Source organism: Ciconia boyciana, chromosome 11 (genome assembly GCF_034638445.1).
Source record: "Ciconia boyciana chromosome 11, ASM3463844v1, whole genome shotgun sequence".
NCBI classification, from domain to species: domain Eukaryota; kingdom Metazoa; phylum Chordata; class Aves; order Ciconiiformes; family Ciconiidae; genus Ciconia; species Ciconia boyciana.
This window is the reverse complement of record NC_132944.1, coordinates 22991759-23007945: the sequence shown is the minus strand read 5'-3', so window position 1 is coordinate 23007945 and position 16187 is coordinate 22991759. Positions and strand designations below refer to the sequence as shown.

General features: G+C 36.7%; 1 protein-coding gene across 3 annotated transcripts in view; it reads right to left on the bottom strand.

The window, feature by feature from the left end:
* IL17RD (interleukin 17 receptor D) overlaps positions 1–16187 on the bottom strand; it is a 54087-nt gene that overhangs the window by 25252 nt on the left and 12648 nt on the right. The gene's annotated exons all lie outside the window — the stretch shown is intronic.

Below are 16187 nucleotides of genomic sequence, written 5' to 3'. Positions count from 1 at the left end.
GAACTACACAGAACTCAAAGCTTAACATAAACTGAGCTATGATAAGCCAGGACACAAAACCTATGGCCTGGTTCATCAGTGTGCCTGAATTGCATATGGGAGAAACGTACTAGAGAGTATCGATGTCCAGTGTCTAGATATGCGCCCACATCTATCCTTCACTCAGTTATTTTATACAGGTATATTTGTATGTAATTTATGTTTCTGTGCCTGATATTCTTGTGGAATTTATATTTCCATGTGCTTTGACTCACATTGAAGTTGTTTACGCACTGGATTACTTTTCTATTGTATTTATTTATGTGAGAGGCGCCTATATAGAGGCCCCAATCATTTTAACATGTATCGTAAACATTTTAAAGAAATTTTTGCTGAGAAGAACTTAATTAGACAAAAACACAGATGGAGAACTTAAACTTCAATCTTCCCATTGATCTATTGGCTAAAATCAACAAATAGTTAACGGAGAACAAATGAAACAGTAGATTTCCAACTGGAATAATTCAGATAATTATATCCCATAACTTTTCCAGTAGAAGTGCATATTGTAGAACTCCATTATGCTACATCAGCCACCCTTTTCTATTATCAAATACTATTAAAGCAGATACTGCCATCCTTGCTGAGTGTCACGGAAACTGAGGACCCACGGGAGAACTATTCCGCTGCTCTCCCAGGGAGCAATCCAGACACATACGCAGGGTGATGAGTGCTGTCTCGTCTATACTTACAGAAGAGAACTTCGGACTTCAGAGATGCAATACCGCACCCTTCAGAAGGCACTGACATTGGTTTTGAAGCACAAAATGTAGCATCACCCTCACCCTTACTAGACACAAAGTTGAAAACTGGAACACTGATTCTTAAGAAGTAATATCATTCCCTGAAAGGCAAATAACATCGTATTTACCATTATCTTTAAAAAAATACCACCCATTTACATGGAATTGTATCTGGGTTTACTGCTACAATGTAAAGAACAGAAGTTAATAGTATAAAAGGACTCCAACAGTAATTAGATGTCAGGATCACGCGTGAACATTCCCTGTGTGTCAGTTAATAGTCAGACACAGATATTTAGAAAGAAAAACAAGGTACGAGTTAAGTTACCTTAAAAAAAAAAAAAAAAAGTAAAACTACATAAAGGATGAAAGCAAATCAGATCTTGATAGTATTGTTAGAAGTTAAATTTGTAATCTCACTTTCTTCTTAGGTGGCTTTTCATTTGTTTAACTTTGATTTAGTTCGGCATTAAACAAGCTGTTATACAAAAAGGTTTCCTGAAACAGGAAGGCGTCAATTCTTTTTCAGTCTTAACTCTTCTATTAATACCTGTTCTATTCTGACTCATTTTCTGTTTCTCCTGAACGACATAAAATGTCATTTAACTTACTACTACAGCAACACAAAGACATGTGTTTGATTAAAAAATTACAAAAAAGAAACTATTGACTTTTCATATTTATAAATAAAGGCAGATAAACCATCAAATTAATTAATTGTTACCTGTCTTCCTTTTGTGTCCTAGGGCTGAAGTTTTGAGAGAGACATAAATTTCACCAAACCACACAGAAAATTAGCACAAGTATTTTAATTCATTAGATAGGATCTTTTATATCCTATATTTTTACAAAAATACAATATAGCAATGCTTTTCACAGCACCTTTAATTGCATTTCTGCGGGGATTATGGTGACATCACAAAATATTTAACAGTAGAAGTATAAATCAATATGCCACAATCATTAATAAAGTAGATGCAAAAAGTAAATATAACATAAACCAAACTCTGCTGAACTTAAGCAGCACATGAGACTTCCTGGTTGTAAAAATTTGCTCCCAAGTGTATAAAAGGTGCAAAAAGGCTGCAGTAATTTGAGAGAGAATTAGAGTCACCTTAAAAGTGTTGAACTAGATAATTGTCATATTAGTTATAAGTTAAAACATGTAAACTAGTCAGACAATGTAAACTAGTCATGTAACATGTGAACTAGTCAGACACTCGTGCTAAACTTTGGTGTTAATCCTCCAAGTACCTACTGCTCCGAGTTTAAAAATATATTATTCCAGGAAGCATTCCCTTGTTTTTAAGCCATAAAGTAATTGTGCTATTTAAATGGCTTATAGCTAAGACAACTTGTTTAGAGCATCTTACTTCAAAACTATAAATACTAATGTTATGGCCTTAGGGCTCTACATTCTTAGTTAATTAACCACTAACATTTGTTGAATTTACATGCAGCTTTTAATTTATTCTGAACTTTACTAGAAAGCAAGTCTCCATTGCCTGGAGCTTTGTCTACAAAATCCCTTCGGTCCACATACTTCTAGACACACTGACTGAGAACGAACACATAGGAAAGAAAACAGCCAAAACATCTTTTATGAAGAACTATAGACCACTGATCTTTAAACAGATAATCAAAGTTGAAATGCACACAGATTAAATTACAAATAATCTTGTTTGTCAGAAAGCAGGGGGTGGGGTGGGGTGTTACCCACAACACCATTAAATCTCCCATTATGTGAGCTCAAAGCACAGAACTCCACAGAAAACATGATAAGCTAAGATCCAAATCCTGCATCTATATTGGGCAAGCAAGCCAGAAAGAATTTCCCTCACATATCACATACCTCAAATCACAGAGATCAGTGTTGGATCTGTTCCTTAATCCGCATGAACAGCTTGAATAGTTGAGGTTGAGATCCCAAGATATCTTAAATCAGCACAGTTCTGAATAACACTAATACACATCATCTCCTGAAGAATGAATAACTCATTTGGATGTTGAAGGCACATGCAGGCATTTAATTTTATTTAAATAACCATCTTCCAACATGACAGAGCACAAGTGTTAATAAGAGGCAAAGACTATTACATGAAGTTAACCTGTATTTTTGTTTGTTTATATTTTTCTAATACCTACCCTTCATTTCTTGTAACAATGTATTAATGAAATGTACTTACGCCAACTCTTTCTACCCATTACTAGGCCAGAGAAGAACAAAGTTAGGATTACATTTCCAGAAATAAAGCTTAAATGAAATTTCTAACCACAGGAACTAATTGTGCCTCCAAGAAAAGTTAAATTTAACTAATGTCTTCCATCAGAGGCATAAATTAAATACAATGGAAAGAAATAAAAAATCTGCTTTATTTTTATTGTTGAACTTTTCCCTCTTCCTTTTAATCTAGAACATACAGTGTGTTTCATATTAAAAAATAGATGTTACTTTCTAATATTTGACAATTCCTGCCAGAGATGGCACTGCTGATTTCAGAACTGTCCTATGGATAACCATTTTTACAAATAACATCAAAATATACTCCAACATTCAACTTTAGTTGAGCAAACACCCTTTCATTCAATAAAGGCAATTTATGGGTGTGAATCGGCACTGGCAGGCAGCCCCCTGAACATCAGTACTAGGAAACAGAGATAGATGCTAGCACTAATTACAGAGATCTGGGGAAGGAGGTAGGAAATCACTACCCCTCAAGCATAGCCTTGTGCACCAGACCAAAACAGTAATCAGGAGTCATCTTTCGTATGTTGTTAATCAACGCACACATGGTCCTAATTTCATGCTCCCATGAGGCAAACTGAAGGGACAATTGTTTTTGAACTCTAACATCAAGATGAATAATCAATGTTTATCATACTCATTGCTCAGTAAACTAAAAGCTTTCTATCTGACATCTGCTCTTTTCATTTTAAAGCTTTCTTGATGCTTTCAACCAAGTTAAAATATCTTCTCTTTCTACAGTCAACAGTAAAAAGATTAATTATCTGTACTATTTATACGCCTGCATTTTAGATTGCTTCCAACAGAATATAACAAAATACATAATCCATGCTAATGTTTGCTATTTAACTTGTGTGTACTCCATTGACTGCAGAATTAATTCTAAACGCTGGGTGGATGCGTTTGTACTGTTATTACCATATCCTTGGTGTAACCAACAATTCCAACAATAAATTCTGTTCAGATTTGCATATATATATATATGTATGTATGTACGTTCCTGCATTGCATGCACAAATTACGGGACTAACACTTTAAAAAACCATCTCAGTGACACTGGAGAAGTAAGTTTTCATAAAAGGGAATTCAAGGAGCAATAGCCTTCTCGGTGCCTATTTCATATTTGAAACAGGGGCCTAGATTCTTCAAAACATTTTTTTTTTAACTTCTTTTAGTAAGTTGGCACCTTTTGTGTTTCTTCTTATGAAGCAACATAATGATTTATAAGAAATGACCAGATTTGGGTTGGTTCTTTGTTGTTAGTTATTTACTGTTTCACTGCTTCACCTTTAGAGCCACTGCACGCAAGTTCAGCCGCAGAGGAGCTGAATGTGTCTTCGTAACATTGCATCTTGAGTTTGGCCTGAGCTATGAAAGGGAACGGATCGTTTTTACTCCATTATAAACTATGTATGGGGGGGGAAAGAAAACCATTATTTTTGAGCATGAAGGAACTTCATGATCCATCCAACGCCTGATTATCCTCTTGTTATACAAGCTGGTTAGCTGGTTCTTCCCGAACACATCCTTGTCAAGAACAGCCTGTCTTGTTCAAGGATCCCAATTTTTCTTCCATGCTACTTGTGAAAATTCAGTGGTTGATCTCCAGGTGTTAGCACATTACCTTTACACAACCGTCCCTTTCAGACAGAGTATTAGGTTGTCTGGTAGATCAATTAGGCCCTTCCTCTGAACTGGAAGAACCCTTGTTTCACGCGGACATACTTAATGCTTTGACTTTCTCAGCGCAGCTCAGCCTTCCAGGCAGTAGATGCCTGGTGACCTGAGGCAGGCACAATACAGCTCCCTTTGTTTAAAACTGTCAGGCATGTGCGTGTTTAGTATATTCCTTCTCCGTCTCCCAGAATACAGGTTTTTACCCCAATTTAAGCCCTGTGACTTGGAAAAACATTATGAAGCGCCCATAACAGCCTTTTTTAACAAATATGCTAACTAACTTAATCGACAGTCAAAACCCTCTAAGAAGTAAAAAGTTCAAAACCAGGACTGCATAGATGGCCCAGACACCATGAGTTATAATCCAGGTATAAACAAAAAAAGCGCTACTTTACTTAAGACTCTGGGAGATGGAACTTTCTTTTAAGAATAACACGTAATACTTATTTTCCTAAACCAAACATAAGGAACTCGTATTCCATTTGTATAAGAATTGTCCTGACCTTTTGTGATTGTTAAATATCTCATTTTTCACAAAATGATGACATTATCCATGGGTTTATGGTTGACTTCCCACATAGGTAATTACATATTGTCTGAACAAATTCTTCTGCCATTTCAACTAGATACGGTTTTCTCAAGTTCCTCCTATCATGAAAGGATATTGAAGCGAACAGCTGCTGACCCAAATCCTGGCAGAGAATGAGGTGGTCCCTAAACGTACGCATGTGTACTCGTACGCCAGCTAGCTTCATGGGGGTCTTTTAGGATTTTGGGGGTGAAACATGCTGACAGAAGATCACAAATTGCAGTGTATCCTATCTAAAAAAACCAAACCAAACCAAACCAACCCAACCCAGTAGAAATGCCTTTTCATTATGCCTCGTCCCAGGCTATTTTGGTTTCTATTTAAAAAGGGAAGGTTACCTTACACATTAGTCAGTCTGACAGAGAGGTAAGAAATCATTGTAAGGAAGAAATACTACAAAACGTGTTTACAGCATGACTCTTCAGTACGCAACACGGCTCCACGCAGCTGCTCACCAAACGTGTGTCAACTGGTTTACTTTAAGGAACAGACAGTTCTTAAAGCCACAATTTAACAACAATAGAAGCAAGTTTAATCTACACTGTTTGCCACCTACCGTGAAAATCTTAAATCTCTGAGTCAAACCCAGGAATTCAATGCAGCAAAGCATGGCAGAAAAAGGGTACCAGCTCTTATTTCTCTCATGCAATTTGCAAGTCTGCCTAAGAAGTTTTCTATAGTTTGCCCTGTCACACTTAATTTTTTCCAACTTTGTGTGAATAATGTTTGGTAAATTAAAAGGCTTCTAAAAAAAACAAACAAAAAGCCCCCCCCCCCATCAACAGAATAAGCATTTTCAAACAATGCGCATTTCCCACAAACACAACTGAAATGTGCTAGTCTGAGGATATTTGGACAAAAGCCAGAAGTCTGTAGTTAAACCAGTGTTCTCTTCAGGGTGGGACACGACCCCTGGCAGGAGAGTTGGGAGAAAAGAGGAGGCGTTGGGAAGGGGAGGGGGAGAACAAGCGATGCCAAGACAGGTGCACGAATGGCGACGGTGACGGGGAAGGCAGGGGTTGCAAATGGTAAAGTTGGTCCTAGAGGCACGGACAACAAATTAGTTAAACACTGACATGTGCTAGAAACAACAAATATATAGAATAACTTACATCTGAAATAATGGAGGAGGAGAAAGTAACGAAGGCTGTTAATGCATGCTTACTGCTTAACATAACACAGCATACTATAAAGTGAACAAGCTAACTAATTATTCCACTCAAATGAAAGAATATATTTCTTCTTATGATGGGAAGTCATCCACAACCTCAATCAGCCTACAGGGTCCCTCACACTTAGAGGAACAATTGCATAAGCTTATGCCCAAGCAGTTCTAAACTAACATATCCAGGAAACAATTAAATAATATATTTTCATTCATTTAATTGACTGTCCACTTAACGTGCAAACATGCAGAGCCATAAGCTGAGAGGCACAGTCTTTCCCTGCCAAAGATGTTCAAGGAGAGTTAAAGACAATCAATAAAAGGTTTCAAGAGGTGACTGACGCATGAGAGAACAATGTATATATATTATTTATATTAATATGTATGTAATATATATGGATATGTTCATTCAATCATTTTGCTTACCACATTAAGAAATGATGTAGCTTTCAGAGGAGAGAACATCAGGGAAAAAGGAAAGCAAAGAGCAGCAATACTTCAGAGCTACAAATTGTATCTTTCAAGATTTTATGCACATAAAGGTTTGCTGCTTCTCCTAAATCAGTAAGTACTTCCAAGCCAGCCAGATCTAAAAAGAAAGTTTTTTCCTTTAAAGCTGAGCATATGCAATGGCACCTGGAGAACAACTAAAGGAACTTATTTCCAAAATCATAAATGGTTCACTAATAACGTTCTGCTGCCAGATTCCTACCTTTCAAATTGGAAACTCTAGCACGAGCTCTTTGTTTGATCCCAGGTTTCATCCAAAGAAACAGAAAATCTGTAAAAGTAACTAGGACTGACTTCGTCGGTTCAGTTTTAAGCTTCAGCCAGAACACAATTCACAGTTATGACTATTTCAGGGTGGGTTTTTTTGCTCTTTGCTTCTCAATCTAATGCCAAAGAGCACACAAAAAAACCCTAACAATTCTCAGTGAAACTGTCATCAAATGTGGATTAACTGCTTTATTCATAACTGTTCTACCTAAAAAATTCTAATCTGAAATTTACTGCATTGTTGGAGATTTTCATTGCAAACCAACTTAGAGCAAGCAGACTGGAGATACTCCATTTGCAGTACAGGGTGTGTTTATCTGATTTGTAACTTTTGAAAATGATAAGAACAGCTGCTTGCAAGGAAATCTTTAAAGCAGAACATCACATAAAGGCTGGAATGTGAAAAATTTGACATAGCACATTTATTTTGTTTTGTGTGTATTCACGCAATGTCTTCCCCCCAGTCCTAATCCTTCTCCTGTATTATTTGAGAGAAAGTCATTGAAATTCTTTAAGAGCTTTGCAGTCAGAAAACGCAACTTTCCAACTTTGTGTGAATAATGTTTGGTGAATTAAAAGCCTTCTAAAAAAACAAACAAAAAGCTCCCCCCAAATCAACAGAATAAGCATTTTCAAACAATGCACATTTCCCACAAACACAACTGAAATGTGCTAGTCTAAGGATATTTGGACAAAAGCCAAAAGTCTGTAGTTAAACCAGTGTTCTCTTCAGGGTGGGACACGACCCCTGGCAGGAGAGTTGGGAGAAAAGACCATTTAAGCATATTCTTAGCAACCTAATTTTAATTCTTACTTACACGAATGAAATGTACAGGCACAACTAAGGGAAGTATTACATAGGAGCTCATGACTGTAAAGAACACTAATGCACATTGGGTTTGTAGGACTGACACATAAATAGACCAAAGTTTTGGTTCTGGAGGATATGGAGGCAAGGTAATTTAGCAATAACTCCACTTTACTGATTAGAGTGCCACAGACTCATAAAACTTTTAAAGTAGATAGGATTTGGGATTGTTCCATCTTAATCCCGCCCTTTGAAGTAATGCAATTATTTTGGACATAAAAACCTATTCTTAGGGATTTGGAAATACACAACTGTACTCATCCATAAGATTTTAAAACTGTGAATTTGTAAGCAGTGTGGTTCAATTCCAGGAACAATCAATTATTTGCTTGCCAAAATCCCATGTGCCAGCCTTAAAGAATCTTTTACCATTCCCCCAATAGTATTTTTAATACCTCACATGAAACTTGTTTTTGCAGGAGAAGAAGTGAAAAAACCCAGCTTTCTTTAAAATGATACAGGCATCTCTTCCCAAAGTTACCATCCGTGTGAGCTACATAACGTAAAAAAACTCAGGCAATGAGAAGCGAGGACTTTCAATGTAATAGGCATCCACTCAGTAGCAATGCAAGGTACCTTTGACATTAAGTTAAATGTCATGAGGGACATAAGAAGAATAACACCACACCAAGAAGCGCCACATTTCTTCCATATACAGCCATGTTATACAATCCCCTCATCAAAAGCGAAGGGCAGATTGCTATAGTCTCAGAACAGACTGGCATAATGACTGTATCAGACTTTTTTAATCTGGCTGGGAAAAAAACCCAAACCAGCAAAAATGGAGGGACCATTATGTCAAACACAATGACTAAAAATACTTTTTGGTTAGAAGTAAAAGTTCTTGTACATTGACCACGCTAATAAAATCAATTACCTTTCCCTATAAATCTGCCCCTAGGAAGCAACCAAGTATTCCTCCCTTTCTTCCGTTCACAAAGGTAATGGACAAGCTGCACAAGGTGGCTTCCTGCAGAGTTAGAAACAAGCCTCGGTTATGCTGCCCTTCCTTCCGACCATGTTAAAGGTATGGGCTTTGGTTCCTTCACTGCCACGCGTTGGTACCCCCACCTCCCCGAGAGAAGCATGCAAACAGAGATTCTTACTGCTGAACTATGCGCTTTTCGCAAATAAATTTCTTCTTAGAGCCTCCATCTAGTCCTGGTCCACAGAGAAGATGAAAATTACTCCCACAGCTTAAGCAGTAATACAATCAGCAGTGAGGATTAGAAGGTCCAGTGCTTACTATGTACTGATGATCCACATGGATGAACTTGAGAGACACAGGCAGATACATTTGGTGGCTGCAGATTTAAAGCTTCAGCTGCCAGGGAATTTATACACTCCTGGTTACCCTCTATGGAGTACAGCCATCACATCTGCAGCCAAAAAAACTCCATTTGGAATGTGTCAGAAATATATACAAAGCTGCACAAACACTTCTGGTCCACCTGAAGGATACTTGGAAGAAATAGTAGTCAAATATTCCAACTATACCGGCCCCTCTCTGCAAGCAAACTGGAGCTTCCCAACTTACAGCCATTTAAGTAGGAAAAGCTCCACCAAATGATGATCAATGCCAGGAATTTGAACACAACACGATAAAACCATCCAAAACACAGCTTTCTGAGGAGACATTCCTGAGAATGTTTCTGAGGACCGCCAGTCTTGAAGAAAGTTTACCTCAGAATTCACCTGATCATCAAGGCTGACTTTATTCTCCTAGAGTTTTGATTTTCACGCTCTGCAAATCCATGTATTTTGTCCCTAATTGTGCTATTCAACCATCTCTTTACACAGAATAGCTTCTGCCATCAAGATTGTTGAGGCTTTTCACAGTAAAAAAAAAGGATGAAGAGAGGGCAGAACACATTCAAATATTCCAAGTGCTCATCTTTCTTCAGCACTTGGATTTGAAAAGCATTAAGTATTGCTAAATCTTACTGTTGGAAAAAATCAAGGAAATGTGTGTGTTTTAAGTATATCTGTACTGGCAAACTCTTTAGGCATTATGTGCTATCAAGTCCTATGAGGTTTTTAACTACTAAAAAAGGGAACCTAAATACAATTTTTAAAATAGAGATTTAATGCTTGCAATCGTATTGAAACTCCAGTCTGACTGCATTCAGTTTCCACTAATAAAAGTCACACCCTATGGATATCACACTTTATAATACACTTGAACAAGTAAAACGATTTAAGAGATGCATTTTTCCTACGTAATTCATGTTAAGTGCTTTTGAAAGTAGGCCAAAGCAAAGGTTACACGTTCTATCCGTACACTACACGGCTAGTTCATAACTGCCATTTTCATACTAATTAATATACTACTTGACATGAATTGTGGTATCTGCTAAAACACTGGCACAACCTGTATCACAACCTGCTTGGGCTTTAAATTATTTTGTTGGTGCCATTTGCTTAACTACTATTTAAGGTCTTGCAATATTTTAATTCTAAATCTTTTTCATGAAGGATTGCTCTTACCCAGTTCCTAGAACTTTGGAGCACTTTTTGTTCTTGTATTTTTGGTTAAAATTGGATTATCCGATTAAAAAAAACTATGGTGAAGAAAATCTACATCTTGATAACATGTAATTTTTCAGTCACAGCAGCTTTCTTTTAAATTATAAATTTCCATACTCACTAATAAATAATAATAGGAAATCACACCTTGGGAAAAATAACAGGAACCCTAAAACCAAATGCCTGATGTACAAAAGCAGGCTTGGCATACGGGTCTGCTCTCTCATGGCCTACTCTGACAAGATGGAGGAATAGTACAAAGTGCATTTAGCCTCAGGGAAAATACCACTGCTGTGCTGCTCTAAAGAAATTCCTCTGGTTTCCACCCAAGCAGCACCAATAAGATCCAGACTCATTCCACGCTAAGTCCTTACAAGTGAAAGGAACCCGAAGAGAGGGTAACCTGAACTGTAATTTCAGCTACCTCACTAAAATTGCCAGAAATAAGAAAATAATTTTAGAATCCTATATCAAACACATAAGCTGTTCAAGTGGAAAAAAAAAATCAGCACAGACATATTTTCTTCCATAGCATTTCTATTGCAGTAACACCTAAAAGGTCAAGCTAGGCTAGGTGCCAGCATGCAAGAGGCTGTAAGTGATTATCACCATGGCATACTTTATAGTGTCCAGTCATAGACCAGCACGTCCTGTGGTGTTGCACATACACGTAAGGAGGACGGTGACAATCGTAAAGCCTTAAGACCCAAAAAAGATTCTCCGTCTCACTTTCCTTCTCACCTAATTCTCTGTGAAACGCCTTAGACATGAAGCACTGACCATTGACAAACAAACAGCAAATACACAAACACCTTTTGCACTGTATTTTGAATAGAAGAATCATCTTGTGATTTCTCCCTGCTCAGAGAGTCGGGAAACACAGACTCATTTCCTGCTTTATCCATACCCTGTATCGACAACTCTGAGGAAGTCATCTAATACCTCCTGTGCCTTAGCCTCTCATCTGCAAAATGGGATACCAGAATTTCCTTTCTTCCAGTTGTCTGTGAAATGATTTCAGATAGCCAAGTACTCAGAGCAAGGACTTCCATTTAGACTGTGTACATAGACACACCACACACTCAGCATCATCAGATGCTGATTTCAGGTCATGTCCTTTGGTAATACTCATAGTAACTAATAAGTTTTACAACAAATCCATAGTTTAAACTTTTCCTCTCTAAAACGGGAGTGCTTTGTTTTTACATATAGATTTAATGAATTTTTTTAGTCTGCACCTCAGATAATAAAACTTTTCCAGACCGTCCAAGTTAAGTAATAAATCTTGACCTATTAAGGCTTATTTTTCAGCTCTGCGGGAACGCCAAACAGAAAAAATCTCATACACCTAAATAACTTACTTGATGCAGAGTTGATATACAGAAGCTAAGGCTTGACTGTAACAGAAAATAGACACACAGTTTTCCACATTATAATTTGTGTATTATTTGCTTGAGTTGTTTTGATTAGTAATAAGGTGTGAGGTTAAGTTATCATAATAGTATAATCAGGGTAACTGGTAACAAGTGCTAATATAAATTTGACAAGAACAACTTGAAACCTAAATTATAATCTACTGAGGCTTAGGAAAGAAAACCTTACAAAGTTAATATGTAAAACATTTAAGGATGAACAAAGGCCACACTTACAGGGGCAATACGCCGAGCTTTCCACAAGGTGATGTGCAAGACACTGAATTACAATCTAGCAGAAATGGTGTCAAGTCAGGTAAAATAATCATCTGCTCTGATTTTAGTGACAGGCTATATTAACTTTTCTCTTGATTTTTTAAGTAAATAGTCAGCCTTGTGTCATAATTTTACCATGATGGGACAGAAACCGATCAAGCAAATACAGCACGTATTTTCTGAACCCTACTTAATCACTGTCTAATCTGATGATCTTCAGTACTCCAGCCCAGACCCTCTGAGGCATGAGACACACCAAATTCACTGCTTACCTGTGTTCTGTAAAGTAATGAATAAAAAGCTTCAGAACCGATTTCTCCATTTACAAATACACCTGTGTCACATCACGGTATACGCACTCCCAGAAGGAAAGCAATCATACCAGACTTTCATTATTTCCTTTTGAACACTACCATGAATTCCTTTTTCCTTCCACCTCTAACAGTCACAGCATAAAATAAAATATAATTAATTAGGTGAAAGAGCAAGGACTCAAATGAAAATTGTCAATCAGATCTAGCGTTCACATGGCCACTACATGGTACTGCTTTCTTCTCATATGCTCTTCCCACATAATTTTCCTCAAAATAACACCAGATAAGATGGTTTGCACCAAAAAAGTTAAACTGACACCCATCTTTCAATAAATGAATTTTAATGTCTCATACAATATCTGTAAAAAAAAATTAAAACAAACAACGCTTCTGCCTCTGCTACATATCTTTTAAAGAAGGAAATACACAATTGGTTCCAAACTTTTATAGCCACATATTAATGCACAACAGTATGAAAATGGAATATTTCAGGATGTTAATACACGCTGAAGATATAAATGTAAAACTTCTCCCCCCCCCCCCCAGTTATAACGTCCCCTAGACAAACATAGCCATTTAAAATGTATAATTATTTGAAATGCTTTAAATACTTTAAAATGTAGAACTGTTCAAATACTACTTAACACATGAAAAATATACAGAAACTTCAACCTGACTGCTTGAAGTTCCCATTAATAAAGTTACAATCCATGGATCTCACACTTTGTAATACATTTGAAAAGGAGACAACTTGAAGGAATCCATTAAGCTGGAAGAATCTAATCATCACATAGGAGTTCACACTCTTAAAAACGCCACCAATTACAAATATAAAGGTCTGAGACTTTGAAGCAGTCTGGCCACCGAGCAGTAACTCACCCAATTGCTGTTCACTTGGCACGTATAGATTTACCTGATATTTACCTGAAAATACATTACTACTATTCCTTCTGCCGTGAAAAGGTTAAGGGATCAATACTGAAATACAGAAAGTGTGAGACATTAATAATATAAGTAGTATCTTTACATAAAATACTACAAAGCAAAAAGAAATATTTGAAAATGATTATACTCTTCTTAAATAGAATACTTCTACTACGCTGATATTCACAGTGATTTTTCTGAAATCAGACACTTTCACCCTAGACCATAAGATTGAACCGATTTGAAATGGAAATATTTCCTGTCCACTCACTGCCAGTTTCTGTTCCCAGAGTGATATAACAGATGACATCCAGTACAATAAATTCTTTTATTAACCATAAATTTGAGACTGCTTTAGGGATTTGAAGTGTTCAGTTTCATGCTGAAAAAATGTAATGTTATCCACAGACCATCAGCATGTGTAACAAAAACAGAGCCACAGGTTATGCGACTTTGATCAAATTATGAAAAAAAAATCTTTTGAATTTAAAAATACTTGAAAAAGCATTTACAATAATTTTTTAACCTCTTATTTTTAAAGAGCCACGCACACCAACTGATCTTTTTCTGCAGGAAACAATCACTTCTAACAAAAAAGTCTCTATACAGAAAGTCAATACCATGAACAAGTTTCCTACTAGCAGTCATCTTATTTAAGAAGCCAGAACTGCAACATAGGTTTTAAGAGCTTAAGCATTTAAATACACAGACTAAAAAGTTAAATTGAACATGTATTTCTCTCAAACTTTTCTTGACTTCCTTTTATCAAAGTTAAACTGAATATATAAACAGCTAATCCTAAAAAATTGAACAGGAAGATAAATACAATACAGAATCTAAAACCCTTTCAGTTTAAACCTTCATCTCTATTAAAATAAAATTACATTATTGTAGTAAATTAAGAAGTAGATCCAAAGACCAGCAAGTTTCACTTCCAATATAAATGATAACTTACAACAGGAATACTACTTGGATGTGACTGTAAAATATAAACACGGATACAATTATTTTCTCCGTTGCAACAAAACCTAACCATACTGGGGGGAGAGGGGGGAAATCACACCTATAACTACCAATCAACTTTCCACGTACAAGCATGCAAATAAACTACTGGAGTTTACATATTGCTAACTTCTGCGGTTGAATGGAATATAATAGACATATACACCAAATGTAATGTGGCTACACTGAACAACAGTCATCCATATCGACCAGCCTTGCTAGATGATACCGGGCGTTATTCTAGCCCTTATTTTGTGGCTTTGATTCCTACGTTTACTGCCAGAATGTAATAAAAAGAAAGTTCTGTCCTTGCAGCTCATTCTTTAGTGAGCAGAATGTCCCATTTTCAAACCTCTGCATGACATTTCACAGCTAGTGGTCCTTATTGAAAGAGAAGCCCAAAAGTGAATTGCATGATTAGTGAATTACTCTTACAAATGCAACTATATGGAGAAACCTAAGCTATCCCAACTCGCATTATTCCTAACTAATGAATAAAAGATAAAGGTTTTGTTTCCATTGATGTTCTGAAGAAGCATGGAATAATAACTTTTCACCTGTTAGGGGTGAGGCTGAGTTAGGTGTTTGTTTTGTCTTTTTGATCCTTATTTTAACTTTTTTTGTGGTTAACCTATTACTCCTGTCAGAAGGTAAACGAAGGTAAAGATAATTATTACACACCGACAACATAATTTGCTGAAAAAATGTAAACAATAAAGCAAAGCTGTAACTACTTTGGACTAGATCATGTTACTGATTCTTTGAAAAGTATCTTAGCTAAAAATTTTGTATTATACAACAGAAAAAGCAAAACATTAGATATTCTTTTATAACAAAAGCATCGGGCTATACATCTGGCCCTTTCTTCTTTCGTTAAGGCTGTTAACGCATGCCTTGTGAAGCAGTATCAGGAGGCCTCAGATAAAGTTCTGACGCAGTAAATAAAATCAAAGCTCTTTATAATGGGGAATAATCCTTAACTGTACTCTGACTACAAAAACTTGCTCATAGATACTGTACTAATAGGAGATGTTGTCTTCAGAGCAAGATAAGAAATAGAGAGAGTTATATAAGAGCTAGTAGGTCATTCTGTAATTTTAGTGGTAATCTGCCCAAATTCCATTCACAAACCATAGGCTGTATAGAGAAGTCCCCCCCTCGGGTTACAAATGAATACGCTACTCTTCATTTCCTGGCAGGAAGGGCTGTATAGCGTTACCGTGCGCTCTGTATTCCACCACAGAGTTGGCTGCATTTCAACAGACGTTGAAGGGATTTCTGAAACATTATCATCTTCTTGCTTGAGAAAAATTCACTGTTTAAAAAATGTTCACAGGAAAAGTCTTGTATAATTTAGACTTTAAAGTTTCATATACGCTCAGTACACTAACCTCAAACTCTTCTGATGAGATACTTTTTTAAAGGTATCTAAATTAACACACCTCAAGGGCGGGAATTTTAAAAGGATCTGAATAGTTACATGGAACATTGACTTAACCACAAAATTAGCTCAGGGATTTCCTGACTCCCCTGTCCAGTCCTTGGCCCTTCCCTCACGCTGTAGTTCACCCCTTCTGAACATATACTTAACATAACTGCATGGGGACCTCATTTTATCCATGTCACTGAA